At 49.0% G+C, this 8,381-nt stretch overlaps 1 pseudogene; it reads left to right on the top strand.

Moving 5' to 3' along the window:
• Positions 1-28: 28 nt before the first annotated feature.
• LOC111957359 (striatin-4-like) overlaps positions 29-8,381 on the top strand; it is a 15,702-nt pseudogene continuing 7,349 nt past the window's right edge.

The following is an 8,381-nucleotide window of genomic DNA, read 5'->3' on the forward strand; positions in this document are numbered from 1 at the left end:
CTGTCCTGGCGAAAGCTCAAGCGCTAAAATGGAGGCGGAAAGATCCGGCGGAGTAGCAGGGGGAACAAACCAGAACTCTGGAGGCAGCGGCGTGGGGCGCAACCCGAACGGGCCGAAATCAGTACTCGGGCAAGCGACAACAGCAGCCGCCGCCGCAGCAGCCGGAGCGATGGCTGGATCGTCGCAGCCTCGAGAGCCACAAGACGGCGACGCAGGCCTATCGCTTCCCGGGATCTTGCACTTTATCCAGTTCGAATGGGGACGCTTCCAGACCGAGAAATATCGCTGGGAAGCAGAGAGAGATGAACTCAGGGTAATTATAGTGTTATCATCTAGCTATAGCTATGTAGACTATGTATTACTAACAAGTTAAGATTTAGAAAAAGCTAGCCTAGCATTGCCAACATCCCACAGAAGTCACGACCGCTCCTCAATACTTTCCCCAATCGGACAGAATTACTGTCCACATAATCGCGAATCTATTCACCCTATGCTCCTGGATATCAGTTCTAAAGCTTTTTTTGTGATCAAAGCAAACCCAATGTTTGGGGGTTCCAAAAAATGTCACCGTTCTTGACTAGTCTAAAACAATAGGTTGTGAATTTATTTAATGTATTGCATCAATCACAGGACTTTAAATTATCCGTGTGTTTCACATTGAGGCGCAGTCACTGTCAGAGCCACACGCTGATCCCATCGCAGCCAGACATATATTCCACATTGTCTAATTATAGCGGATCACACAGGTGGCGGTGTCAATAGGCTTTGTAGAGTTGCTCCAACGGTAATTAATGCCAGATGGTTGGACTCCGCTGTTTCTCAACCCCTTCATGGTTACTATTTTTCTCTGTGCGAGATTACGGTGGGTCACGTGACTCACTGTCAATTACAACAGGGATTCAGTAATGCGTTTGTAAATCCCACACACACACACACACACACACACACACACACACACACACACACACACACACACACACACACACACACACACACACACACACACACACACACACACAAAAGACCGATGACGTAATGCGGTTCTTCCGCCGTTTACACACGTTCACATGTACACTCTTGCCTGCCTGGGGGAGTACAAAGCGTGTTTTTTTTCATTGCTTTCCCCATCACGTGGTCTTTCTCCTGTCAGCACGTTTAATTATAAGGATGCTGAATGAACATGAGCCGATGAAATATGAGTTTGCTTGATTATTTACAGTAGCCTAAAGGTCTGTGTAGAAAAGCAATACCATTCCACTGCTGTCAGTGTGTTTCACTCTCCCGCTCACTCTACCCTATAGGCTATAGCCTAGATATAAATAGGAACTTTATATAATATGGATGAACCATAACAAACTGGCCGTGCTGATCTTATAGCAGTGTGGGGATTGAAGTCAGAAGTATGTCACCACCAGTCTTACTGGGAAGGATTACTGTGCGTGTACATACGTGAGTGTGTGTGTGTGGTCTGGTTTTCACAGGCTCAATTAGCGGCAGAACTCGGGCCAGGAGAGAGAGAGAGGAGCGGTTGGGTGCCCTGTTCAAACAGTAGCCCAGCAGGTTACATAAGAGGACACCAGTGGCTGCTAAAATAGGGAAAGCCCTGTGGCGAACACACACACACACACACACACACAGCCTCCATGCACATACACACAGAACACACAACACTATACAGAATAATAGCCTACAGTTTCCTCTGGGCTAGTGCTCTGTCTCAAACCAAAAGTTGTTGATTGATGACTGCCTGGTGTGTGGAAAACATTGGCCTTCCCTCCCATGTGACTGTGTGCGTGTGCGTCATTCACAGGGTGTGTATGGTGTGCCAGTGGTATCTTTTTTAGGGCTGAATCGTGTCGTTAAACGGGAACACTTGTGGCACTCTGTCTCCTGTGACAGCAAGCTAGGCTGTGGCGGGGCCAGGCCGAGCAGTTGGCTAGGCCAGGTGTAACCTAACGTAGCAGGCGCTTCTTGCTGGTCCTGACGAGATATATATTTTTAGGGGAAGTTTCTCTTCTGCTCTGTTCAACCAATCCAGTTTAGTGTCGCCTTGTTAACGTCCAAAAGTGGAAGTCGGGTTACAGGCTCTCTCTCAATTTCTCTGAAAACTGGATGCATCTGGTTGTCTTTGACCCCCGCGAAGGGTGGGCCAGGTGTGACTTCCCCAGAGCAGAGCCACAGGGCCACGTGACCACAGCCAGCAGGCCATGCCAGGGGACAGACAGACAGGTGGTACAGCTCTGGGCCCTGTTATTCATCACTGATCTCACATGACTGGGGATAGGCCAAAGCTATGTAGCGGTAGCCCTGGCTTAATCCTATCCAGTCAGGTAAGATCAGTGATTCCTTCAAGAAAGAGAGGATGAGGGATACTGCTATAAAACCTGCAGGCCTCTCAGCTCTGTTAGGCTATGTCTGTCCCTTAGAACTGTAGAGGGGGTCCAAATCAAACAAATGAATTTCTCTACTGAATATCTGAATATACTCCTGCGGAGTCTGTAGAGGAAAGAGTGTATAAAGCTCTTGTCCTACTTCATTATGCTGGTACAGTTGGTGCTGATCAAGGACCTGCAGTACTCCTGGTTGGTTAATAAATGTCAGATTAGATTTCAACGTTGCGATCACAGTTGCGCCACAGTTACTACTTGCCATAAATAGAAGGACAGAGTGCTTTGTAGCCATTGACACTCAAGATCAGTGGCACTCCGACTAGTGGTGACCCAGATGACGTCACTTCCTGCTGGGGCATGTTAAGTGGGGCCCGTAGCGCCCTTCTCTCAGCTCTAATGAGAAGACCAGTGCTCTCATGCATGACACACACATGTACAGAACTGTGCTTCGCTCGCCCCCCCCGCAACCACTGCTGGGCTTCTTACCGTTCGTTCCCCCACTGACTCTCTCTCTCTCACACTTCATTTTGCCTCTCTTCTCACACTCAGACACACGCAAAGACACACACACACATACACACGCACATGCACACAAGCTGACTTTTTACACAATTTAGGCGCTCTCACACGCATACACTTACACGCACATAAGCATGCACGCTACACACACACACACACACACACACACACACACACACACACACACACACACACACACACACACACACACACACACACACACTCCAGTTCCCTGTCCCAGAAAAGTCCTCTGCTCTGCTTGTTGGCTGATGGGTCTCAGAGGGATGGCATAGAGTAAAGGAGAGGGAAGCTGCCCTTGACCCTATTCAGAGCGCCGGCGGCGCGGGGGGGGGGGGGCGCTGACTGATGAAATGCGCCACTCAGAACTCCTCAGCAGGCCAACTTCTGAGATAGCCATATAGAGAGTGCTGTAGTGTTTTTACTTAGAAAGGTAGTTATTTAGCCTATCTTTGTGCTAAGAGTGTTGGTTTATGTGCCAATGTTCAACGGGCATGTTTATAACATAGTTGATGCCCTTTTATTACAGGTCACAGCTGTTTCTTTTGGTTCAGGTTTCAACTTAATTTGTCCCAGAGGGGAATTGGTTTTGGCACCAAGGAGTACGTGAGGCGTACATACAATGCTAGTGCATGAGGCATGGGTTGGCAGCCGTCAATATCAGTATAACATTGCTAATGATCAACCATTAGCAGCAGCAATAGTGTAAAGTAAGGCCTACATAGAAGGTAAGTAAAGTGCGCTGTGCACATTCTCCAAAACGTCACGTCAACATCATTCAAATATGCGGATAAAAAAATGCTGCCTACATTTGCATCATCAGCCCATGTAATGACAACCAAGACAATGAAACTAGTTAGGACAGACTAACCTCGTCCCTGTATTCAAAAGGCCAATGGCCGTAGGGGTCAAAGGTAAATGTGTGCTTGTACCTGTCAGTCTTAACAGTGGGGAATCTACACCGGGAGCCAGAGGGTAGAACATGGAACGCCTGGTGTCGGGGGTGGGCACAGTCAGACAGGATGGATTCTACCTTCCTCAACACTTGTCTGCTGTACAGGTCAGACAGACTACTCTGCTGGACTGCCGCCATCTTACTGCCCACTTTTACTATCCTAGCTAGTGCTTTTTGTTGTTGTTGCTTTGATACCAAGGTTACCATGCCAACAGATCAAATGGTAGTACCGACTCAATGTACGCTTTATAAAAGAGACTCTTCAAGGTCCTGTCAACCTGGAACTTTGCCCGTTTCCTGACACAAAAAAAGGTGTTTCTGGTACTTCTTACACATCATGTCAGTGTCGCACTCAAAGCTCAATTGATCATCAATCATGCGCCCAAGATACTTCTGATTGGCTACGGCGTCTACCACCTGGCCCTTAAGGATCGTGTTCTGAGGGGTAGGGGGTTGACACCTGAAGTCGATACACATATCTTTTTGTTTCTGTCACATTCAGTTATAAGAAACCGCTGTGGCACCAATGAACCGCAGTGGCACCACAGGCCCGGGGCTAGTTTCATCGGCAAGAAGCAGACCGACTATTTCTGAGTCGTCCGCAATCTTTAGGATGTGTTGGTTCTTGTACTGGCTACGGCAGTCATCAGTGTGCAGGATATAGAGGAGGGGCGAGGACACAACCCTGGGGTGAGCCTGTTGATAATGACCGCTTCCCTGCCAGGCACCCATGCACCTTCACCCTCTGGGTTCTGCTAGTAAGAAAGTCAAGGATCCTGTCCACTACATTAGAGTCTACAGTAAAATGATTAGGGAGTTTGTTCGTAGACCTCGCGAGACACTACGTGGCCAAAAGTATATGTGGACACCTGCTCGTCGAACATCTCATTCCAAAATCATGGCTATTAATACGGAGTTGGTCCCCCCCTTTGCTGCCATAGCAGCCTCCACTCTTCTGGGAAGGCTTTCCACCAGATGCTGGAACATTGCTGCACTAAGAGCGTTAGTGAGGTCAGGCACTGATGTTGTGCAACGATTAGGCCTGGCTCACAGTCTGCGTTCCAATTCATCCCAAAGGTGTTTTGATGGGGTTGAGGTCATGGTTCTGTGCAGGTCAGTCAAGTTCTTCCACACCACCAATCTCGACAAACCATTTCTGTGTGGACCTCGCTGCCAGATTGTGAGGCGCGATTCATCAGTCCAGAGAACGCGTTTCCACTGCTCCAGAGTCCAAAGGCTGCGAGCTTTACACCACTCCAGCCGACACATGGTGAACTTAGGCTTGTGTGCGGCTGCTCGGCCATGGAAACCCATTTCACAAAGCTCCTGACGAACAGTTCTTGTGCTGACGTTGCTTCCAGAGGCAGTTTGGAACTCGGTAGTAAGTGTTGCAACCGAGGACAAACGATTTTTACACGCTATGCGCTTCAGCACTCGGCAGTCGTGTTCTGTGAGCTTGTGGCCTACCACTTCGCGGCTGTGTCCTTATTGCTCCTATACATTTCCACTTCCATCAAACACTTACAGTTGACTGAAGCTGCTCTAGCAGGGCAGAAATGTGAAGAATTGACTTGTTGGAAAGGTGGCACCCTATGACGGTGCCACGTTGAAAGTCACTGAGCTCTTCAGTAAGGCCGTTCTACTGCCAATGTTTGTCTATGGAGATTGCATGGCGGTGTGCTCGATTTTATACACCTGTCAGCAACGGGTGTGGCTGTATATAGTGTATATGCTTGAACTTTTGATGTGTGTTTGATCACAGATCACTGATCTGTAGGGAAGCCATCAGAGTGAAGTGAATCGCCTACAGGAGACTCCTTCTCTCACCTCTACTGGCCCCACTTCCAGACTCAGGATCTACTCCAACACTTTTGAAATGCATCCTCCCTCCCTCCCTCCCATGAGGTCCTTGCTGATCTGTATACGATTGGATGGCCCGGGTGAAGTTCAATTCCCACCTTATTTCTGTACGCAGTCCAGCTCTTCCAGGAAGGAAGGAAGGAAAGGTGCGTGTCTGAAGTGTTTAAAACGGGGCCCTGGATTGGACAAGATCCTGTTGTTCAGACAGGGAGGGGACGTGATGTTCCTGGATTGTCATGGTACGCTGACATGGACAGATGACGTGCTCCCCCTGTGCGTACACTGTACCACAGCACAACAGGCGCACACACACACACACACACGCACACGCGCACACACACACACACACACACACACACACACACGGCAAGTAAAGCCATGTCAGATTGCAGGGCGCCAGTGGATACAGAAGTGGGAATATGTATTTCCAGGAATGTCGGGGACAGTGGGAGAGATGACTGATGCTTATCTGGGATGAAAGGGACACTCCAAAGAAGTGTGTGTGTGTAAAGAAGACGTGTATGTACAAAGCGTTCGAAAAATGAGTTAGAATGACAGGTCACAACTCGTCCCTCTGTCGGGGAAGGAACAGAACCACGTGAGAACCCCACCCACATAACGACGAGGTAGATACATTCCACAATGCCCCCTATCTGTCTCCCAGTCCGTCTGGCTGCACCCAACACGGTGCATCTACCTGGTAGCTACCTTCACTACCCGGCTTGGCCGCTGCCCTGCTACCCCAGACGGACACAGCCCTGAGCATAGTGCCCTTCAGGTGTATTTTAGTACCGGGAGTCTGTAGGCATGACTAGCTGCTGCTAAACCAGATAGAACCGTTCTATCTGAAACACACAGGAGATGCTGTGTTCTCAGAATAGCCAGTGTAACAGTTGTCCCAGTAATCTAAGTGACGGGCCATCAGCCAAGGTAGTTTTTGCAGTAGCACCGTAACATTGTTTTTGTTTGCGTGAGTACTGTTTGTGTATCCCAGCCGTAAGGTCTCGCTGGCGTCGCGTCGACCTCGTGTAGACGTGTAGGCGGCGTTGTTAGACCGCTCTACTTTTCTGGGGCTCGGGAGGGGCAATTGGACCACGCACGCAAAACACGCACACACGCACTCCTCTCCTCACGATGGTTTCCCCCTCCAGATGTCTGGGTAGGGTTTGCTGGTCAGGAGAAGTTCTAAATACAGAACGCCGCGCCGTCCACAACCCACTACTTAGCCTGGCGCTCGGTTGCGGAACCAAACCAACAGTATTTCTGCACTGTACGTTGTATTTGTTTGAGTGTTCCAAATAAACTTCACCTCACAATGACTGGGAAGTGGAATGCTCAGTTCAGTTGGGGTGATTGGTTTTCAGAGGATTTTAACAGATAATGTTGTGTGTGTGTGTGTGTGTGCGCATATGCTTGACCTGTGTGTGTGCGTGTGCACGCAGGCTCAGGTGACGTTCCTGCAGGGTGAGAGGAAGGGGCAGGAGAACATGAAGCAGGATCTGGTCAGGCGGATTAAGATGTTGGAGTACGCCCTGAAACAAGAGAGGTCAGACACGCACACACAGACACAGACACAGACACACAGTGTAAGACTTGGGTAACACTGCCATCTTGTGGTTCTTCCTCTCTCTGCAGGTCCAAACACCAGAAGCTGAAGACAGGCAGTGACCAGAGCCCAGGGGAGAAGAAACCAGAGGCAGAACAAGGTATGCAGGCTCTATGTAGACCTTATGTAGACTCTACGTATGCTCTAGGCCAGGGGTGTCAAACTCATTTTGCCCCGGGGGCCGCGGTCGGTCATCAACAGCATTTTTCTGTTACATTTCCTCGCCATCCAAATGTGCAAAAATTAGTCCTCTAGTCATAATTCGATGCTCCCTGACTTCCTAGCTTTCATTTCTGTGATTGTTAGCGAGTTGGACACAGTCAAGAAACTGTACGAATGTAGGTCCATTATCAATTCTACTCATTTCGGTTTTAGTCATTAGAAAGTATATTGATGAACAAAAACATTATAATATCATTTTTACTCAAACCACCAACGGGCCGGATTGGACCCTCTCGGATGGTCTAAAGATTGGTTCACAATGTAGCCTAGCTCTAATGCATTCTAAAGCAGAACTAGTAACTTCCCTATGCTTATCTGCTCTCGTTTTCCACGTCTGTTCCAATTTAACTAGAAAAATGAAGAATGTAAGTAGTAGTCTTCGATGCAAAATGAAGTGTCAGCTTCTCGCGCTCGGACCTCGTCTCGTGTGACTGAATTACTTGCTCACACTCGCTGTAACTCGCGATGTGATGGTGTGTGACGTAACAAATCAGCAAGTCTTGTGATGTTGGTTAGTGTGTGTGGTGAAACAATGTTGTGGTGTGTGTGTGTGTGTGGTGTGTGTGTGTGGTTGCTCTGGTGCTGCTTCTGTTATATCGGAGCTTCCTCCTCTAATTGACTCTTCCTCTACCCGCAGTGCCTAATGGGCCAGCAGAGTCTGAATCTGAGCCAGCCATCAGAATGTCCTGGAAGGAGGGCCGTCAGCTGCTACTGCGCAAGTAAGGCTTCCTCCCCGTAGCATGAGAGCAAGGCTTCCTCCCGTAGCGAGAGGCAAGGCTTCCTCCCCGTAGCGAGAGGCAAGGCTTCCTCC

The sequence above is a fragment of the Salvelinus sp. IW2-2015 genome, linkage group LG4p (genome assembly GCF_002910315.2).
Source record: "Salvelinus sp. IW2-2015 linkage group LG4p, ASM291031v2, whole genome shotgun sequence".
NCBI classification, from domain to species: domain Eukaryota; kingdom Metazoa; phylum Chordata; class Actinopteri; order Salmoniformes; family Salmonidae; genus Salvelinus; species Salvelinus sp. IW2-2015.